The sequence below is a fragment of the Equus caballus genome, chromosome 4 (assembly GCF_041296265.1).
Source record: "Equus caballus isolate H_3958 breed thoroughbred chromosome 4, TB-T2T, whole genome shotgun sequence".
NCBI lineage: Eukaryota > Metazoa > Chordata > Mammalia > Perissodactyla > Equidae > Equus > Equus caballus.
Genome location: NC_091687.1, coordinates 32303716 through 32325018, shown reverse-complemented (window position 1 = coordinate 32325018; position 21303 = coordinate 32303716). Strand labels below are relative to the sequence as shown.

At 37.5% G+C, this 21303-nt stretch overlaps 1 protein-coding gene and 1 pseudogene across 2 annotated transcripts in view; one reads left to right on the top strand and one right to left on the bottom strand.

Moving 5' to 3' along the window:
- Positions 1–21303, top strand: part of SEMA3E (semaphorin 3E) — a 254468-nt gene that overhangs the window by 87284 nt on the left and 145881 nt on the right. The window lies entirely within an intron of this gene.
- On the bottom strand, positions 622–14990 carry LOC138923888 (small ribosomal subunit protein uS9-like; annotated as a pseudogene).

Below are 21303 nucleotides of genomic sequence, written 5' to 3'. Positions count from 1 at the left end.
CAGGAAACATCAACTCTTGGAACCTAGAAAGGCACAAGGAACAAGATATAATTTCATCCCTGCCTAATGTGCTCAATTTTCAGGGTTTTAGAACTCAGTTGGAGCCTGTTGATCAGAAAAGGGCTTTACTCCTACCTGGGAATGGTTCATTCTTGACCTGGGGAAAAAGCTCATCCCTAGGTTGGAATACCAGACCATTCAAGAGTTAGATCCGGATAGCTTTTCTAACGGCTTTGCTTCTTACGGTAATTCTGTCCCTCCTAAAGCAAAAAACTTAAACAAGCGGGGGTGGCTAACTTTCTGTAGCGTCAGGTAGGAAAAAGCTGAGACTTTGTGAACCACTCGGTCTCTGCCACAACTACTCAACTCTGCCGCTGTTGGAGGGAAGCAGCCATAGAGAACACGTTAAAAAGTGGGTGCGGTTGTACGCAACACAACTTTATTTACAAAAACAGGTGGCTGACCTGACTGGCCAGGCCCATGGGCCACAGCTTGCTGGCTCCTGCTCTAGATCAGCTGATTTACAGACTGAGTTGTGACTGTTGAATAGAGTACGCAGTTTCTGGGCCAAATCCAGTAATTTATTTATTTTTTAACCTTAAATCCCCCAACCATTCTTTATTATAAAGGTGAACTCTGATGCTCATGATGGGCTTGTCGGTAGGATTTCTGGGAGTGAGCACCCGCACGGGGGCCTCCAAACTTTGTGGATTAGCAGTGACAGGGATCAGCTACCAGCAGGATCTGGTCATACCGGATAAGGATATCTTTGATCTCCTTGGAAGCCTCATTCATGTATTTCTGGTAATAGGCCACCGGGTCTTTGGAGGTGGCCTAGCAGATTGCGTAAATTTGGGCCATGTGACCGCTAACCTTCACATGGACACGTGAGTCCTCGCCAATAATGGCTCCTTGCACAGAACAGGTTCCAGTAGCTTGCACTGCAGCGTGCGCAGCTCCATCAGGGCGCGTTCACCTTGAGGAGGCCTTTGCCCCGTTTGCAGCGCGCCAGGGCTGTGGCCATGTTCTTGCCTCGGAAGACCCGCAAAGAGGGCAGTGGGCCTTTTAATGGCGCGGGTGTAGACTAGAGCTCCTTACCACGTGGCACCACAACTGGTGTTTTTTTTTTTTAATAGATACTTGCTTTTAATACTATCTAACATTGTTTTAAAAACTCTGGATAATACAGTAAAAGAAGAAACAAAATTAAGAAATATAATGATTGTAAATGAAAAGGTGAAACATTATTTGCAAGTAAAACCATATTCCTCAAGATCTAAGAGAATCACCTGAAAACTCTTTAGAATAGTGGTTTCCAAAGTTACCCACACGTGGGAATCACCGGGGGAATGCTTAAAAAAAAATCCTGATGCCTGAGCCTCTGCCCAAGAGATTGTGATTTAATTCGTCCAGCCAGTGTTTTTTTAATAAAAATATGAGTTGATGTAAATCAAAAAATAGTGTGTATTGCATGTGGTAAGAGTCAGTATTGTTTTGTGAAACCTTGTTTTCAGATATGTTTTACAAGTATGTGTACTGCCTGCAAAGGGGTATCTAATTGTTATCTGTGGGCATGGTCTAAAAAGTTTGAAAGCTGCTTTAAATTACCTGGAATTGGCATAGGCTTAAAATGGGAGCTGCATTCTCTTCCCATGGAATATGTTGCATAGAACAATACTTGAATTGGTACCAGCACTTGAGGTGAAGAGGAGAACTCCAGAGGCAAGAAGAGGTAGGGGAGGAAGACATTTCCTCTACCCACTGTAGGTCCTTCTGCTGGCTAGGCTACAAATTAAATTCACATGAGATAGAAGAACAGGAGAAAATTAAACAAAACTTTATAACATGTATACATGGGAGAGACTCAGGCAGGCAAACTGAGCAACTCACCAAAATGGCCGAAGCTCTCGCCTTAAATAGCACCCTCAGCTAAAGACAAAGGAGGATGTTGCGGGGTGGGAGGGGGGTGTGCAAGGAGCCAGTTATGGGAGATTACCAGAAGAGCACAGTAAATAAGAGTAAGGTTATTATGCAGATTTAAGTCCTTGCCTTCTGTAATGATAAGAGTTTCTAGAGATAAGGTCATCCCCTCTTCTTCCAGGTATAGAGGGGGAGACACCTTTGCAGATGGAGAGTTCCTTTACAAATGTAAATGTACCTTACAAAGGATAACTTCTACTTTTTAGAGTTTCTCTCATGCCTGCAGTTTTTAAAAGTAACCAGCCCAAAATAATCCTCATGCCAAAGAGGCAGATCTTGGGGTGGCCAATTCAGATTCCCCACAAAGCCCTTCTAGAAATGCAGTCATGGATATTAGCAAGGAGAGAGTGCTCCTTTTGGGGACAGTGGCCTAAAGCACAGCTGGGAAGGCAGGCGGGAAAGAACCTTACCCATCAGCAGTGCCTCAGCCCTCTGACTGACAGCAGTTCCAATAACTCACTACTTGTCCTCCTCCTCCTTCTTTTTAATTATTCAAATATCAGTTAAGCAGAGTAACAAAAGGGAAGGAAGTTTGAGATGTCGTAACTTCCCCCAGGATGGAATAATCCTGAGGCATAAGAGGGACCTGAAATACCTCATCTCCAGGTCTTGTCTCAGATAAAGATTTCTATGACATTTAATTGTTTTCCTCTCTTCTTCTGCCTCCTGACCTTGCTTGTTTTCTTTCCACATGTGACTCAAACGTGAATTGAGATGAGAAAGAGGAGGCTCCCATTTAGGTTGCAAATCCTAGTACTCCACATGATGCCATAAGGAAATTCAAGTAGACAGGTGGAGGGGGAGGGTGGGAGGGAGGGAACGATACAGCATGAAGTGGTAATAGAATGGCTTATTGGTGTAGTTAAGATAGTCCTGTTTGGGGGATGGAGAAATCCTAGAGAGCTGTAGGGGGTGAATGAGAAAACCAAAATTATCTTCAGAATTTAGTGTTCATCTTCATTAAAGACACATATGAAACAGGAACTCTGGTGAGAATTCCTCACGTTACAGATCGCATGGTCTTTCATTAACAAATGAACACCAATAGACAAAGCAAGACTGTAGCCTCACATTTGTTTTATTTTTGTTTTTTTCAAACAGGTAATAATTTCACCTAGATTATATCTAAAAACTGGAAAGGACTTCAAAATCATTTATAATCATCTGTCCCCTTTTTATTTTATTTTATTTTCTTATTAAACTGAAGTAATGAGAGTAAGTTAGAATAAGTGCAGAGAAGAAACCAGATGCCAGGTATCAAGATTCCTGCTTAGATTGTTTCCATCACAGCAAATTCTTTTTCTTCATGAAGAAAAGTTTACAACTCTCTTCATGTTATTATGCAGCCCATTCATATATTTACTCATTCATCCTTCCAGAAACTATTTATTGAATTCCTATTATGTGCCAGTGACTCTACTATGTGCTTCTCTCTAGAAGTAGAATGAGACTGACTTGGTGTCTGCCCTCATGTAGTTCATGCTGCAGTAGGAGACAGAGACATTAAATCGCTTTGAGTTTAATTAGTTCTGGAGAGGAAAGGCAGTTGAATATGGGTTTCCTAAATTCTTATGACTGTCAATATTCATTAAACCCTATTCTCTAGAATGTAAGAACAGCTTCCTAGCTCCACTTTATGTTCTCAGATTCAAAAAGAGTCAAAGACTATAACAAGAAAAATAAAAGTGCAATGAAATGAAAAAGCCTGAAATTCTAAAAAGTTCCCTGATTTGTTTTTTTTAATTTTTGCATTGAAAAATATCTCCTTCAGATTTCCTTAATTTTTACATGCTTTTACCCAGAAGAAATAATGATCAGTAACACATGCTAAATTTTAAAAAGCCACGTTTATTGTTTGGGTTTGAGAGTGAAAGGTCGAATGCCCCAGCTCCTGCGGATGCTCACAGGGCACAGTGGGATGTAAATATTTATGCTGGAATTATTTTTGTAGGTGCTGGTTTTATGTCTTAAGGTGGTTCAAATTAATCAAAAAGAAAATAAATCTTTGCCCTATAATTTTTACTACAAAAAAGAAGTAAAATATTTGTTAAGTAAAACATTTTGGTATCTTAAAATGCATGCATTTTCATACTTAGTATCTGTTCTAAATGGGAAGGTAAATTTTAAATAAATAAATGTCATATAAACATGAAAAAAATATAGATATTTGAACACATCTATATTAAAAATATTCCAATCAAGAAGCAGACACAAAATGACCTATTGTTTAAAACAAACTAAGATTTAGGAATTTTCCCAAGAAAAAATTGCTTCTTGTTTGATTTCCTTACATGATAGAAAGAAATGTTTATACTGGAATAAACAAAATGATCACCTTAAGTATTAATAATAAGAGTTATAATATTAGGCAGCTATTAGGGCAAGCTGATTCTATCTTATAAATATATTTTTTTGATTGTGTGTGCCAAAATAAAAATTTTCTTACACTTACAAATACCAAATTCCCTTTCTTTAAGAAAATGCATAATCATTTCAGGGAAAACATGTATGTGTGTATGTGTAGACATATGTATAAGTATGTAATATGTATATATAGACATATGAATCTGATGTATAATATATGTAGCTTATAATATATATGTGAAATATATATATTTCCACAAACACATTGGATTCATGCTCTACTGACTAGAATCTTGAATTAAAAAAATATATAATCTAAGGAGTTGTTCCATGTACAACAAATAAAACTTACTCCTGCTTTTTCTTTTTTTTGATGAGGAAGATTGTTCCTGGGCTAACATCTGTTGCCAATCTTCCTCTGTTTTTTGTATGTGGGATGCCACTACAGCATGGCTTGATGAGCAGTGTGTAGGTCCACACCTGGGATCTGAACCCATGAATGCCAGGCTGCCGAAACAGAGCCCACAACCTTAACCACTACATCACTGTGCCAGCCCCACTACTGCTTTTTAATGGTTATATAGTATTCCATTTTGTGATTCTTCAATGATTTATTTAATTAGTCCCAATTGAAAGATATCGTATCAACTTGAGAGGTCAGGAAAGAAATGAGAATTAGAGTAGTTAACGCACAGTTGAGTTCACAGTGCCAGTGAAATGGCAAATATCTGAGAAGCTGTGTGATATCCCTATTTGATGCCATGTAAACAAAATTATTGAGGCAATGAAACTAAGACACTAAAGGCTTAGAAGGAGGCAGATCTGAGCATCAGTAAGCACAGCCCCTCGTGTATTAAAATATAACCTACGTGTCAAATAACTTCTGGATGCATTTTTAATGTTCAGTTAAACAACTGGATGGTTCACTTTTGTATAACACAACTGCTGTGGGACCCATCAGTCTCCTTGTCAATGGAATTATTATTAGTGCATTATATTTGTACAGTATTCTCTAGTTTTAATTTTTTTAACATTATTTGATTCTTCATAAAAACACTCTACGTTAGACAAAGCAGATTGCTGATGTTACAGAAGAGAAATTGAAGCTCAAAATTTAAATGATGTGCCTAAGGCCGCATAGATAAGAAGCATCAGGATGGAGACTAGGAAAGTTCATAAAGAAAATCTGACTGTGGATTGTAATATTGCTTCTCAACCAATGAATCCATTCTTTTATTTTAAATCATAAATACTTTGTACTATGCTATCATGGTCATTTCTACTTAGAGCTTTTTGAAAATTAGAAAAAACACGAAAGAAATAATAATTCAATAAGTAGCAATGTTTTCTGTGGAAACTGTAACCTAAACAATCATAAAATTACTATATTTCTGAATACAGGATTTAGTAAATATTAAAAACATTTATTCAAAATAAATATTTAAAGTATTTCACAAATCAGCATGAGCATTTTCAGTTTTGGTGATGAAAATTTATATGCATAATTGGTATGTGTCCCTTGCTCATCTCTTGGGAATAATTAAAAGAAAAAAGATGCAGGAGGACAACTCTCATGCTGAAAACTATACTGTAGAATAAGTTTAGAGTGACCAAAGTGATTTAGACATTTGGAAAGTCAGTACCATAAAAATTAAAGTAACTAGAATATGTAAGATCTATTTTTTAAGAGAAAAAAGAGCATGAATATAGTACTACAACGAAATACAGGAGAGAACTTTATAGAATAAAAGAATGAATACAAAGTGACCCTTTGCTTCTTTTTATCTTTTGATGGAGTTACATCCAATTTAAGCTTCATAAATAAATAAAGGCCATAAATAAAGCTTATTCCTATTGTATTTCTTCATGACACTGATCCATAAACCTGTATATTATCTCTCATCTGTAGAGTTTCTGGAAATGGAAATTTGACAAACTGGAATTAATATTGGGGCGTATAGCAATTTGGGTTCTTGGAGAAACAGTCTCTGAGAGAGGTTATCATGCAGGAAGTTTATTAGAGAGTGTTCTTTGGAGGAGAAGGGAAGAAACCAAGATTGGGCAGTGAGGAAGGGTTGAATGGAGATGTAGTCTCAGCGATGGCCTCAGCCTAATGCAAGAGGAGCTCTGAAACTGGGATGATCCTTCAGAGTTGACCTGCATTTTACCCTACATGGATCAGGCGTAGCATATAGGCTACCCTAGGCAGAGGGTTGACCTCGGGTAATGTGGCTCTCTTCCTCTCTTCAGCTGAGAAATTTCCTGGAAGGGTTGAGAGTTGAACTCTGTTGGCAGCATTCTCAACAACTGTGGAAATAAATGCCTTTATTCCTAAAGGAGGGTGTCACTGCACATCACAGTGCCTATCTTCAGAACTGAAGCAAAGAAGGAAGGAATGAGGTCAAGTTTGTTAAGGCATGGAGCCAAAATTGGTAAAGGGGAGATCAGGCAGGAGGGGTGAGACATTTTCATTAGGCATTGAAATTCAGTATTTATCTGCTCTAAAGAGTGACAAGTATTTTCAAAGAAATAAATCCTATTATTTTTTGTGAGCAAGAAGTTATCTTCTATATTTATAAAGATAACATTAAGAAAATTTATTTCTTATATTTGTTTACCATGAGAGTCAGTATTGCAAAGTGGTTCAGAAGCCATATTATGAGCCAAATTACCTGGTTTATATTTTAATTCTAATACTGGTTATTTAAGACCTTTTACAAATTAAACTTTCTATTCTTCAGTTTTCTAATGTGTAAAATGGAGACAATAATATTATGGGATATTACCTATCCCATAAGGCTCTTGTAAAGAATATAAGAATAGTGGCAGGAGCCTTGTGGTAAACAGTTAGCAACATGAACTCTATCTCTGTGTCCATTGAAATGTAAGTTCATTCGAATAGAAACTTCATCTATTTTGATCACTGCGTTATTCCCAGGGCCTAGAAAAGTTGGTAGCACATAGTAGGTGTGGATGAATAAAACCTGAATTCAAATCTGATAGTGTAAATGCATATTGAAAAATACCTATATTTAATGTTTTTAAGTAATAATTTTTAGGGTATAAATAAGTGTATTGATCTTATTTTGACACGTAACTTGACAAAGTTTCAAGATATCTTAATCTATCTTTTATAATCTACTTAAAATTTTTAAATAATGAAACAGGATACTAAAAATGTACCAAAAATGGCAGTTCTTTCCAATTTGAATTAATTTTTTTCTTTATTTTTGTTCTAATATATAATGAAAAGAATTTGAAGAAGATATGCAAATTTCATTTATGACATCCATCTATATAATGTCTTTCTCCATCATATATGGTTTATTCTTTTGGTTTTCATACATTTTTAAGATATTTAATGATCTCCGTTTTTTACCTCTGGGAAACTTCAACCTAGAATAGAACACCTGATCATTCATTGCACTTGGCAAACATCTAGGCACCCATCCCCACTGTGATACTTATTATGGGAGATACCAATGAGGATGCACCTCTATCTGTTTAAGGGACCCATGATTTAGGTGGCAACAGACACTTAAGCAGGCCAATTAATGAGAAACTAGAGCTAGGATGTGGTAAGAGAGAACCACTAAGTGTGGACTAATCATAGAATTAGCCAACATAAATTGGCTAGTGTAGCTAACATGTAGGGCATCTTTGAAACTCCTGTCCTAGCAATGGCACATCTGATATTAAAAGTTTCTCTTCTAGTCTATAGTGATAGAAAAGCAGCCCACCTTCCTTAAGAATTTCCAAGCAGGGCCGGCCCAGTGGCGCAGCAGTTAAGTTTGCACGTTTAGCTTCTTAGTGGCCTGGGGTTCGCCAGTTCAGATCCCGGTGCGGACATGGCACCGCTTGGCAAAAGCCATGCTGTGCTAGGCATCCCACGTATAAAGCAGAGGAAGATGGGCATGGGTGTTAGCTCAGGGCCAGTCTTCCTCAGCAAAAATAGGAGGATTGGCAGTAGTTAGCTCAGTAGTTAGCTCAGGGCTAATCTTCCTCAAAAAAAAAAAAAAAGAATTTCTAAGCAATCCTTCCTTGAGTGACTATCATAATGGCACCTTCAAATCACCAACCATAAAGTGTGAAATTCATCTTTCTTGTCATTGTGCTGGTTCTTAGTATTCCAAAGAAAAGCTTGGGCATCTAGATAATCTCAAATTAACAGTCTTTTCCTTTTTTTGCCCATCCCATTTACCTAATTTTATGGTCTAAGCCTACTTTAATGTTGTAATTGTTGTCCCATTTCCCTTTTCAGCTGAGTACCTCCTTTTTTTTAGGGAGCTACTCTGAAACTTGTGTAGTTTTAGAGAGGCTGACAATCAGGATATCCAAAAATCACTGCTAATTCTTGACATAGTGGTCAGTCACAGTACTCTATACCCCTAAATACAAAATTAGATTCAAAAGCTGGGCCTGAGACACTTGTCAGGACACACGTCAGGACACGAGACACATGTCAGTTATAACCCTTAATTCTCTGCAGTGTTGGTGGAAGGGTAGTTTCCCCTGGGTTGCAGGGGTCTGTCTAAATACAGTCCAACCCTGGGCCTGCTGGCAGCTGTTCTCCACCATATTGAGTGGGCCTGACTATAGAAAAAGAGAGGAAAATATAATCAGATATGAGTGTCAGGGTTGGGGGAGAAAGAGAGAGCACACACTAGTATTAAGTCCTTGATTTTAGTCTCTGAAGCTCTGATTCCTTTCACTCTGAGAAATGCCCCAGTATTCATAACAGTCACATGAATCCTCTCTAAAAAAATGCTTGGTCCAATTAGAGTTGAGTTTCCATCACTGAGAGAATACTAATACTTGATTTCTGCTTCAGTATCCCTGCCTAGCATTTCTGTTCCATGTATTCCAGACACCTTGGTGGGGTCTCCATCACACTGCTTGGTTTTTTGCCAACCACTTTCCAAGTAATAGTAAGTCCTAGATCTACCAGCTGGAGTCCAGTAGTGAGTGGTCTGGTCCCCTGGAACAGCTGCCCGGCTAACCGCAGCCTACTCTAGGATTACAAAATCTTTGTTTGCCCGGACTACCTGCAGTCACAAAGTGTTTGTGAATCTTTTTGAAGGCAGAGCCTTTTTTCTTCATGAGAAATTAAATCTCTTTACCATAGACTCATATGTTATTTTATAAACATATTCATTAGTTTTTGGCAGAGATAGTTCAGTTGTCCACCGATTGCCTAGAGTATACGAAGACAGCTATTAACTGCTCTAGACGTTGGTCAGTGTCTTTCTGAGTCAGTCAACCTGTGCAGGAAAGTCAAGTCATGGACAAACAAAAGCGAATATATTGACACAATCACTATAGTACAGTTTTAGGCCGTGATGCTTTCCGTAAAGAATATGCCACGCTACACAACTCCCTGGTAGGAGAGCAGTGGCCTATCTTCCCTTTGATCAAGAATATAATTTTCTAGATATTTGACGATCTGCTTCTACTGGCAGTTATAAAATTCTTTAGTTACTGTTTAAAACACTTATGTTACATTCCAGTGACCACTATGTGAATGATTTGAAATTCTCTACCAAAAGGTAACCCTTAATGAGACTAGAATAGGCAACTTGAATATTCTTTTAATCTCAGAACTCGTCTGGAAGATTTTTGTGAAGACATAACAGTTTCATTATCTAAAAAGTATTTACTTCTCCACTTGAGCATATTTTTCACATATTTAAACCCTTACAGTGTGGTTCCTTAAAAAAAATATAAAAGACCCTCTGAAGATAGAGAAGACTTATAAATCACTGCACGTTTATTTGAATTTTATTTTTTCTTTTTCTTCCTGTAATATTCTCTGTCTGAAAATGTATTTGTTTTAAGATTTTTAAAAATAACTTGAAAAGTTAATCATGTTAAATAGGTATTTTATTGTATGGGTCACATTTTGCAAATGGAATTAGTAAGCGAAAATGTTAAAGCAATTAAAGGTTTGGGTAGGAGTAGCTTTTCTAATGAGGTCTTGGATTTTACTTGTCCAATCTTTTTTGCCTGGGTTGATAATTTGGTGAGTATTTAATATGAAAATAAATAGTAAATTGAAGTGATTATGAAGGAAGTTTGGGTAAATTATTTATCTATGCCAAAATTGGTGCTCTTGATAATAATATCTTATAGTTTGTTACTTCAGCCTTTTTCACATCTCAGTCTGTGATACATTCCAGCTAGTCTTAAACCATGTTGTCAGATACAGCAAAGCTCCTGTTCAATCCCTGGTAATACCGAATTGCTATTCTAACTTCAGAGGAAGAGATGACAGTATTGCATGTTATACTTGTGATTTTTTTATATTTATTTGTTTTTCTTTCTTCAAGATTTATTTTAATTTTTACTTGAGTTCCCCTAGTTAGAATGCTTAATAGCTCCTTTGCTAAAGATTAGTTTTTACAATGAAAATTATATAGAAAATATTTGTACTTTATTTATGCTCCATATCTTCATTATACTGACATAAATGGTAATTACTTTTGTCTTATCAAAGAGGGAATATGGTAAGAATTATGACAAAAACTATACATAAGCATGTAATTGCCTAAGTTGAGTAATTAAACATACATTAGAGAGTCATTTCTATCAAATGCACAAGCAGGCGTTCTGAGTTGTTTTTGCTTTAAAGGTCTCTTCCTCATCACAACTTATTCTTTTTCTTTTTGTTTTTTGTTTGCTGAGGAAGATTAGCCCTGAGCTAACATCTGTGCTGCTCTTCCTCTACTTTGTTTGTGGGTCACTGCCAGAGCATGGCTGATGAGTGGTGTAGGTCTGCACCTGGGATCCGAACCTGCAAACCCAAGCCACTAAAGCAGAGGTGCCAAACTTTACCACTATGCCACTGGGCTGGCCCCTTTATTTCTTTTTTTTAACCATTCACATATTTTTTCACTCAATCCCTTTAGTGGAAAACTTAGGTTCTAGATATAATAACTGTGTAAATGTTTTTATAATTATTGCCACAAAAGATATAGATTGCCCCCCCCAAATCACTAATGACCAAAATTTTAAAAAAATAAAGAAACTTATTGAAAGGGCTCTGTAAATATTCATAATATATCTGCATCTTAGAAAAACTTATAATGAAAATGTTGTCTTAGTCAATTGAAATTATTGGTCTTTGCTACCAACTAAGATTGAACTTCCTAAATTTCAAGAGTGAAGTATTAAAAACAAAATGCTGCTGTTATATCTCTCCTACCCGTAGCTTTTCAGAGTTTAAGTACAAACATATTTGAGTATATATTTTTGAGGTCCTTGCACCAGAATGTAGTTACAACACTGATCCTTGAAAATCTGAAGTAATTGGGTGGATATAGGCAGAAGCAGGGACCTGAAGATCATCCTCCACGGAATCAGTGCTCACTGATGAGAGGGTTATATTAGTGCCGATTGCAGAGTTTTTCTTTTTCCACTCCACCTCACTCCAAGGAAACAGCAAAGCACAAACCTTGGAAGTAGATCACTGGGGTTGTATTAATTTCCTAGAACTGCCTTAACAAAGTACTGCAGAGTGGCTTTAAACAAAAGGAAATTTATTCTCTCTCAGTTCTTGAGGCCAGAAGTCCAAAATCAAGGTGTTGGCAGAACCAACGCTGAAGAAAGAGAAAATAGGGAATGTGTGAGAGAAGTCATCAATAAAGTCATTAAAGGAAATTTCTTTGTGCTTAATTTTATTTCCAGATCGAGAGGGCCCAGTACACAAATTCATACCAAAACAGGTCAGTGTAACATTTTAGAACACTTGGGAAAGAAAGAAGGCTCTATGAGGTTTCAGAGAAGATAAATACTTTAGACACTTTTCAGGGATTAGAATTGGTTTGTTCTTCATAGCTTCAACCCTAAAAGTCAGGAGGCAACAGAAAAATACCTTCAAATTTCAGAGGGAAATAATTTCCAATGTAGAATTTTGTATCTAGCCAAAGCATCAATTAATGTAGAGGTTAAATAAATACATTTCAGACACACAAGTTCTCAGTCAACCTTGATGCACCATTTCTTAGGAAATTGTTAGAGGATGTGCCCACCAAAAGACAAGAGTAAACCAAAAGAGAGTTAGATTCAGGAAGAAGGGATTCAGGTGGGGAAGGAGTAAAAGGCATCCCCAGGATGAGAGCAATGGGTCATCTAACAATGCACCAACAGCATGCAGCCAATCCCCTATGCTGCTGGCTAGAGGCCCCAAGACAGATTTCTTCAGGCAATGACACTAATGGACTACCAGATGCATCTGAAACTGTTCAGAAAAGATTTAGACAACTGGTGGAGAGCTGGGGGTTGAATTTGTGATTTGAGTATAGGAAACTAAGCAGAAAAAAAAAAAAAACCCAAGAGTAAGAGAGAGAGAATATTAAATCTGATGATTGAAAGAAGACCAGGAAGAAAACAAACATATTCTTATTACATATAACTTTGTTCAAAAACGAGCTCCAATGAAGTCACTATGTTGTTTTAGCCCAAGAACACATAGTTCTACGTACAATGACTGGATAAATTCATCAAACATACAACCTGCTTCTAGGAATGTGGCATGGCCACTGCACAAATTATGTTCTCTGCATCCTGGAAGAGCTAACTCAGTGAGTAATGAAACAACTTAAAAAATTTTTTTGACTAAGTGCACAAAGGGATATCAGAAATTTCTCAGCTTTGAGAATATTAGGTCCAGGTTTCCTCAAGAAAATTTTGGCCCTTTTATTTCACTCTGTTGTGGAAGACTTGAGAACATCTTTTCCTCTAATGTACTTCAGTTGGATTCACAGAGTATTAATGCATTTGGGATTTTGTAAATTTCTCTACTGGTATGATTTCTCTGTTAAGGGAGATGAAAGCAATTCTTGTAAGTTCTATAAGGCAAGCCTGCATAAGTGTAAATGAAAATGTAATTTTTGCTCAAAGCTGTGTTCTTTTTGTACTAAGTTAATTTGCTTGATTTATATAGTTTATGAAACATTAGATAACAGTATTTTAGCTAATAAAGTAAAATGGTGTCATAGTTCACTCATGATTAAGCAAAATAATTTTTCTCTTTTATAAGATTTTTAATGAGATTTTTAAAGCATTTTCCCAAAAGAAGATTCTATGAATTAATTTTTTGTTATTAGTTCATTCAAAAATCAGTAACTTGGGGGCTGGCCCTGTGGCCGAGTGGTTAAGTTCGCGCACTCTGCTGCATGTGGCCCAGTGTTTCGTTGGTTCGAATCCTGGGCGTGGACATGGCACTGCTCATCAATCTATGCTGAGGCAGCATCCCACATGCCACAACTAGAAGGACCCACAACGAAGAATATAAAACTGTGTACTGGGGGGCCTTGGGGAGAAAAAGCAAAAAAATAAAATCTTTAAAAAACAAATCAGTAACTGGTTACCTTCTAGGTCTCAGGCAATGGAAATGCAAAGATATGACATGGTCTTGCCCTAACAATGGCCTGTTTAGCCTTAATAAAGAAAAATACATCAACGTAATTTGTAATTTGATAAAATGCATTTGAAGTCATAAATGTAATCTAGGGGCACCAAAAGAAAATATGTAGAATGGGAAAGCCCTTAACAATATCATTGTTTATGAGAAAGCTAAGGAAGAAAATTCTACCAAGCAGACAGAGTTATTGGCCAGAGTGGGAGAAGACATACAAGGTTATCAGGAAAACCAAGGATAGATAGAGGTCAAGATGGCAGAATGGCTAACTGGGATGAATGCCACTGAGAGAGAAAGAAAATAATGACAGGAGAGTTAGTGGCAAATTTAACAGGACAATATTGTTTGATTACTTTCCTGAATGGAGCTTCCATGGATTCGTGGGGTTGAAACACCTTGTGGTGAACTTTTCTATTCATATGGATTTTGTTACATTTTTTAAATCATCTCTACCACCTCCATTCTCTGACCTCTTTCCTGAATAGTGTTGGTACTCCTTGACTTAACTAAAAGCTGGTTCTCTCTTAGGATCACTTTTTCTCTGTGAAAATCACAAGCAGAAACTGTTTAGTCTCCAAATCAAAAGTCAAGTTCAAGAACATGACAGTTAGGCCTGTGACTCTTCAATAATAAAGAAGAGTGATGATGTCAAGATGGCAGCATAGGTGGACTCTGAACTCACCTCCTTCACAGGCACAAAAAACTTACAACTACCTGTGGAACAATATTACCCCTGAGAGAGAACGGAAAACTGGATTAAAACATACCCTGCAACCAAGGATAGTGCTGACTGAAGTGAAAGGCAGAAATTCCCTTCTGAAGAGAAAAACAGCCACCTTTGCAAGCTACAGCACTTCACAGCTAGCCAGGAGCAATGCTAAGCTTTGAAGCCTTACCTGGAGGAGTGGGGGATCTGAGTGGGGGAGTGTTACTGCTATAAGCTTTTGGACTTAGCACAACCAAGATGAGTGTCATAATATCTGGTTTCACTGACTACTAACAACAACAGGGAATACTCCCAGAAAAGCTATCAGACATAAGGGGAAAAAAAATCCCGCCCTTAAAAGGCTCACACACAAATTCACCCATTTCAGAAAGCAACCAAAAGTTACCAAGAAGAAAGGTACACATTCCTTTGGTGAAAAGAGACTCACCTGATAGGCTCTGGGTACATCTCAGTGAGAAGTGAAGCCTCTCCGGAGACTGAGACATTGGCAGCAGCCATCATTGTGACCTAGTATAAGCGTGCTGATATAGACATTGGCAGACACCATTGGAGTTTCTTCCCCTGGACTTCTAGCCCAGGGTCTGCCCTACCCACTGGAGCACCAATTTAATACAGCTCAGCCAGGACAGGCAGCATGCCCTACGGAATGGCCTCATCCAATAGCAAGCCCTCAGGCAACTTGTGGGCCTGCATAGGTGAGGTGCCTGGATCCTTTGCAGCTGATGAATGGCTCTGCCTCTGCAGGGCAGGGTATGCATGAGGAGTGGGTGCAGTGTGTGGGGCCTCTGCAGTGGGACAACTGGGACTGTTTCAGTGGGTTGGGGCATGCATACAGGGCAGGACTGTGTTGACAAGGTGTGTGACCCTGCAGGCAGTGGGGCTTGTCAGCTGCAGAAGACGTGTGCTTCTCAAACAGCAACATAGGGGATTGGCTTCATATTCCAAAGGCTGAAACAATTGGATGCTTCCATGCCTGGGACTAGCCCCACTCAGCTGCAATCCTGAGAGAGCTGACAAGAGCCTTGCAGGCCAGGGGACTACAGAAGTTGTCAGCCCCTGAACCTAGCAACCAGCCATACTAGAGGCCTACTCACTTAACTGAAAAACTGCAACAGGAGTGTGCTATTAGACCTTGAAGCCAACTGTATTGGGTTTCCCCATGCCTGACAAAGTGACTGAATGGTCAATAGCAGCCACACACAGATGAGCACTGCAACCTACCCGCCACAGGGACAGCTGAGCCTCCCTGGGAACCTGCAGCAAGAGCAACCTTGCCACAACAGAAGGACACATGTAGCCAAGACAAGGGGACACTCCTGGAACATTTGGAACTGGTGATGAGAGGGAAGCACACTACTGGGCCTCACAAGGCCTCTCTTACATAAGGGCACCTCTCCAAGATCAGAGACATAGCTGACTTACCTAATACATAGATATAAGCACAGAGAAAAAGGCAAATGGGGAGACAAAGGAATATATTCCAAGTAAGGAAACAGGACAAAACTCCAGAAAAGGAACTAAATGAATCAGAGATAAACAATCTACCTGACAAGGAGTTCAAACAAAAAGTCATAAGGATGCTGACTGATCTTGGGAGAAGAATAGATTAACTCAGTGAGAACTTCAACAAAGAACTAGAAAATATAAAAAAGAACTAATCAGAAATGAAGAATAAAATACTGGAAATGCAAAATTCACTAAAGGGACTCAATAGCAGAGTAGATGATACAGAAGAACAGATCAGCAAGCTAGACAATGACTAGAGGCAATCACCCAAGCTGAACAGATAAAATAAAAAAGAATTAAAAAGAATTAGGACAGTATAAGGAACCCCTGGGACAACATCAAGTATACTAACATCCATATTGTAGGTATCACAGAAGGAGAAGAGAGAGACAAAGGGGCAGAGAATCTATTTGAAGAAATAATAGCTGAAAACTTTCCTAACCTAAGAAAGGAAACAGACATCCGGTATAGAAAGCACAGAGAGTACCAAACAAGATAAACCCAAAGAAGCCGACACCAAGACACATTATAATTAATATATCAAGAATTAAAGAGAGAATCCTAAATGCTGCAAGAGAAAGGGAACAAGTTACATACAAAGGAAATCCCATAAGGCTATCAATTGACTTCTCAGCAGAAACCTTATAGATTAGAAGGGAGTGATACGATATATTTAAAGTGCTGAAAGGAAAAATCTTACAGCCAAGAATACTCTACCTGGCAATGTTATCATTCAGAATGGAAGGAGAGATAAAGAGTTCCCTAGAGGAGCAAAAATTAAAGGAGTTTATCACCAAGAAACCAGTCTTACAAGAATTGCTAACAGGACTTATTTAGGTGGAAAAGAGAAGACCATAAATAAGAATAAGAGAATTATCAAAAAAAAGCAATAAAATCACTGGTAAAGGCAAATATATGGTAAAGGTAACAGATTAACTACCTGAGAAGCAAATATGAAGGTCAAAAGACAAAAGTACTAATATTATCTATTTCCCTTATAAGAGGGTAATGGATACACATGCACAAAAAATGAAGGTAGATATGATATCAAAAATATAAAATGTAGGGGGCTGGCCCCATGGCTGAGTGGTTAAGTTCACACATGCCACTTCAGCAACCCAGGGTTTTGCCAGTTCAAATCCTGGGCATGAGCATGGCATTGCTCATCAAACCCTGTTGAGGCAGCATCCCACATGCCACAAGTAGAAGGACCCACAACTAAAAATATACAACTAGGTACTGGGGGGCTTTGGGAGAAAAAGGAAAAATAAAGTTTTTAAAAAATATATATATAAAATGTGGGAGGAGTAAAAGAGTAGAGCTTTTAGCAAGAGGTCAAACTAAAGAGACAGTCAACTTAATGTAAATTACTATATACATTATATATAGTTATTATATATATATTATTATATAGGAACCTCATCGTATTCCCAAACCAGAAACCTACAATAAATACACAAATAATTAAGAGAAGGAAACCAAAGATAATACTAAAGAAAGCCGTCACACCACAAAGGAAGAGAGCAAGAGAAGAAGAAAGGAACAGAGAAGAACTACTAAAACACCCAGAAAAAAAGGAATAAAATGGCAATAAGTACATACTTATCAATAGCTACTTTAAATGTCAGTGGACTAAATGCTGCACTCAAAAGGCATAGGGTGGCTGATTGGATTAAAAAACAAGACCCATGTATATGCTGCATACAGGAGACACACTTCAGACCTAAAGACACTCACAAACTAAAAGTCAAGGGATGGAAAAAGATTCTCCATGCAAATGCAAAGAAAGGAAAGCTGGGGTAGCAATCCTTATATCAGACAAAATAGACTTTAAAACAAAAACTGTAACAGGAGACAAAGAAGGGCACTGCATAATGATAAAGGAAACAATCCAACAAGAGAATATAACACTTGTAAATATCTATGCCCCCAACATAGGAGCACCTAAATATATAAAGCAATTATTAACAGACATAAAAAGAGAAATAGACCATAACAAAATAATAGTAGGAGACTTTAACACTCTACTTACACCAATGGATAAATCATCCAAACAGAAGACCAATAAAGAAACATTGGCCTTAAATGACACATTACACAAACAGACTTAGTAGGTATATACAGAACATATGAAACCACAGAATACACCTTCTTTTCAAATTCACACGGAACATTCTCCAGGATAGATCACACATTATCCCACAACACAAGTCTCAATAAATTTAAGAAGATTGAATAATACCAAACATCGTTTCTGACCACAACAGTATGAAAGCAGAAATTGACTACAGGAAGAAAAAAGGAAAGGCCGGAAATATGTGGAGATTAAACAAAATGATGCTGAACAATTATTGGGCCAATGAAGAAATCAAAAAATACCTGGAGACAGGGGCTGGCCCCGGGGCCGAGTGGTTAAGTTCACGCACTCTGCTGCATGTGGCCCAGTGTTTCGTTGGTTCCAATCCTGGGCGTGGACATGGCACTGCTCATCAAACCACGCTGAGGCAGCATCCCACATGCCACAACTAGAAGGACCCACAACGAAGAGTATACAACTATGTACTGGGGGGCTTTGGGGATAAAAAGGAAAAAGTAAAATCTTTAAAAAAAATTTTAAAGAATACCTGGAGACAAATGAAAATGAAAATATGACATGCCGAAATTTATAGGAAAAAGGAGAAGTGGTTCTAAGAGATAAGTTTATAGCAATGCAGGCCTACCTCGACAAACAAGAAAAATCTCAAATAAACTAACAGTGCACTTAAAGGAACTGGAAAAAGAAGAACAAAGCCAAAAATCAGTACAAAGAAAGAAATAAGAAAAATCAGAGCAGAAATAAATGAAATGGAGACTATAAAAACAAGAAAAAAAGTCAATGAAACTAAGACCTGATTCTTTGAAAAGATAAACAAAATTGACAAACCTTTAGTTAGACTCACCAACCAAAAAAGAGAGAATGCTCAAATAAATAAAATCAGAAATTAAAGAGGAGAAATTACAATGGATACTTAAGAAATACAAAAGATTATAAGAAAATACTATGAAAAGCTATACGCCAACAAATTGGATAATCTAGAAGAAATGGATTAATTCTTAGAAGCATACAACCTTCCAAAACTGAATCAAGAATAAATAGAGAATAAACCAATCAACAGCAAGGAGATTGAAACGGTGGTCAAAAACCTCCCAAAAAATAAAAGTCCAGGACCAGACAGCTTTCCTGCTGAATTCCACCAAACATTCAAAGAAGACTTAATACTGATCCTTCTCAAATTCTTCCACAAAACTGAAGAATAGAAGCTTCCTAACTCATTCTACAAAGCCAACAGTTCCTTCATACTAAAACCAGATAAGGAGAACACAAAAAAAGAAAATTACAGGCCAGTATCCCTGATGAACATCAATGCAAAAATCCTCAACAAAATACTAGCAAATCCAATACAACAATACATTAAAAAGATCATATGCCATGATCAAGTGAGATTTATTCCAGGGATTCAGAGATGGCTTAATGTCTGAAAATCAATCAACATGACAGAGAAAATTAACAAAATGAAGAATAAAAATCAGGGCCAGCCCCAGGCTGAGCAGTTAAGTTTGAATGCTCTGCTTTGGCAGCCCAGGGTTTCACCAGTTCAGATCCTGGGCATGGACATGGCACCACTTGTCAAGCTGTGCTGAGGTGGCATCCCATATAGCACAACCAGAAGGACCTACAATTAGAATATACAGCTATGTCCTGGGGGGCTTTGAGGAGAAGAAGAAGAAGGAAAAAAAAGAATATTGGCAACAGATGTTCACTCAGGTGCCAATCTTAAAAAAAAATAAAAATCACATGATCATTTCAATAAATGCAGAGAAATCATTTCACAAGATACAGCATCCATTTATGATAAAAACTCTGAATAATGTGGGTATAGACGGAAAGTACCTCAACATAATAAAACCCATGTATGTCAAACCCATAGATAATATTCTCAATGGAGAAAAATTGAAAGTTCTCCAAGAACAGGAACCAGACAAGGGTGCCCACTTTTACCTCTCTTGTTTAACATAGTATTGGAAGTCCTAGCCAGAGCAATCAGGCAAGAAAAAGAAATAAAAGGAATCCAAGTTGGAAAGGAAGAAGTGAAACTCTCACTATTTGCAGATGACATGATTTTATATATAGAAAACACTAAAGAATCCACCCAAAAGCTTTTAGAAATAATGAAGGAATATAGTGAATTTGCAGGATACAAAATCAACATACAAAAATCGTTTGCATTTTTATACACTAACCATGAAGTAGCAGAAAGAGAAATTAAGAATACAATGCCATCTACAATTGCAGCAAAAAGAATAAAATACCTAGGAATAAACGTAACCAAATAGGTGAAATGTCTGTACACTGAAAAGTATAAAACATTGTTGAAAGAAATTGAAGATGACACAAAGAAATAGAAAGATATTCTATGCTCTTGGACTGGAAGAATTAACATAGTTAAAAATCTCCATACTTGCTAAAGCAATCTACAGATTCAATGCAATCTCTATCAAAGTTCCAACAACATATTTCACAGAAATAGAACAAAGAATCCTAAAATTTATATGGAACAACAAAAGACCCCAACTAGCCAAAGAAATCCTGAGAAAAATGAACAAAGCTGGAAGTATTACACTCCTTGATTTCAAAATATACTACAAAGCCTTAATAACGAAAACAGCGTGGTACTGGCACAAAAACAGACACACAGATCAAGGGAACAGAATCAAGAGCCCAGAAATAAACCCACACATCTGTGGACAGCTGAGTTTCAACAAGGGAGCCAAGAACATACAATGGAGAAAGGAGAGTCTCTTCAATAAACGGTGTTGGAAAAACTGAATAGCCACATGTAAAAGAATGGAAGTAGACTATCATCTTACACCATACACAAAAATTAATGCAAAATGTATTAAAGACATGCATGTAAGACCTGAAACCATGAAAATTCTAGAAGAAAACATAGGCAGCATGCTCTTCGACATTGGTCTTAGCAGCATATTTTCGAGTACCATGTCTGACCGGGCAAGGGAAACAATAGTAAAAATAAACAAACAGGACTACATCAACTGAAAACTTCTTCACAGCAAGGGAAACCATCAACAAAACAAAAAGACACCCTAACAATTGGGAGAAGACATTTACAAACCATATACCTGATGAGGGGTTAATATCCAAAATATGTAAAGAACTCATACATCTCAACCACAAAAAAATGAAAAACAAATTAAAAAATGGGCAAAAGGTCTGAAGAGACATTACTCCAAAGAATATCTAGAGATG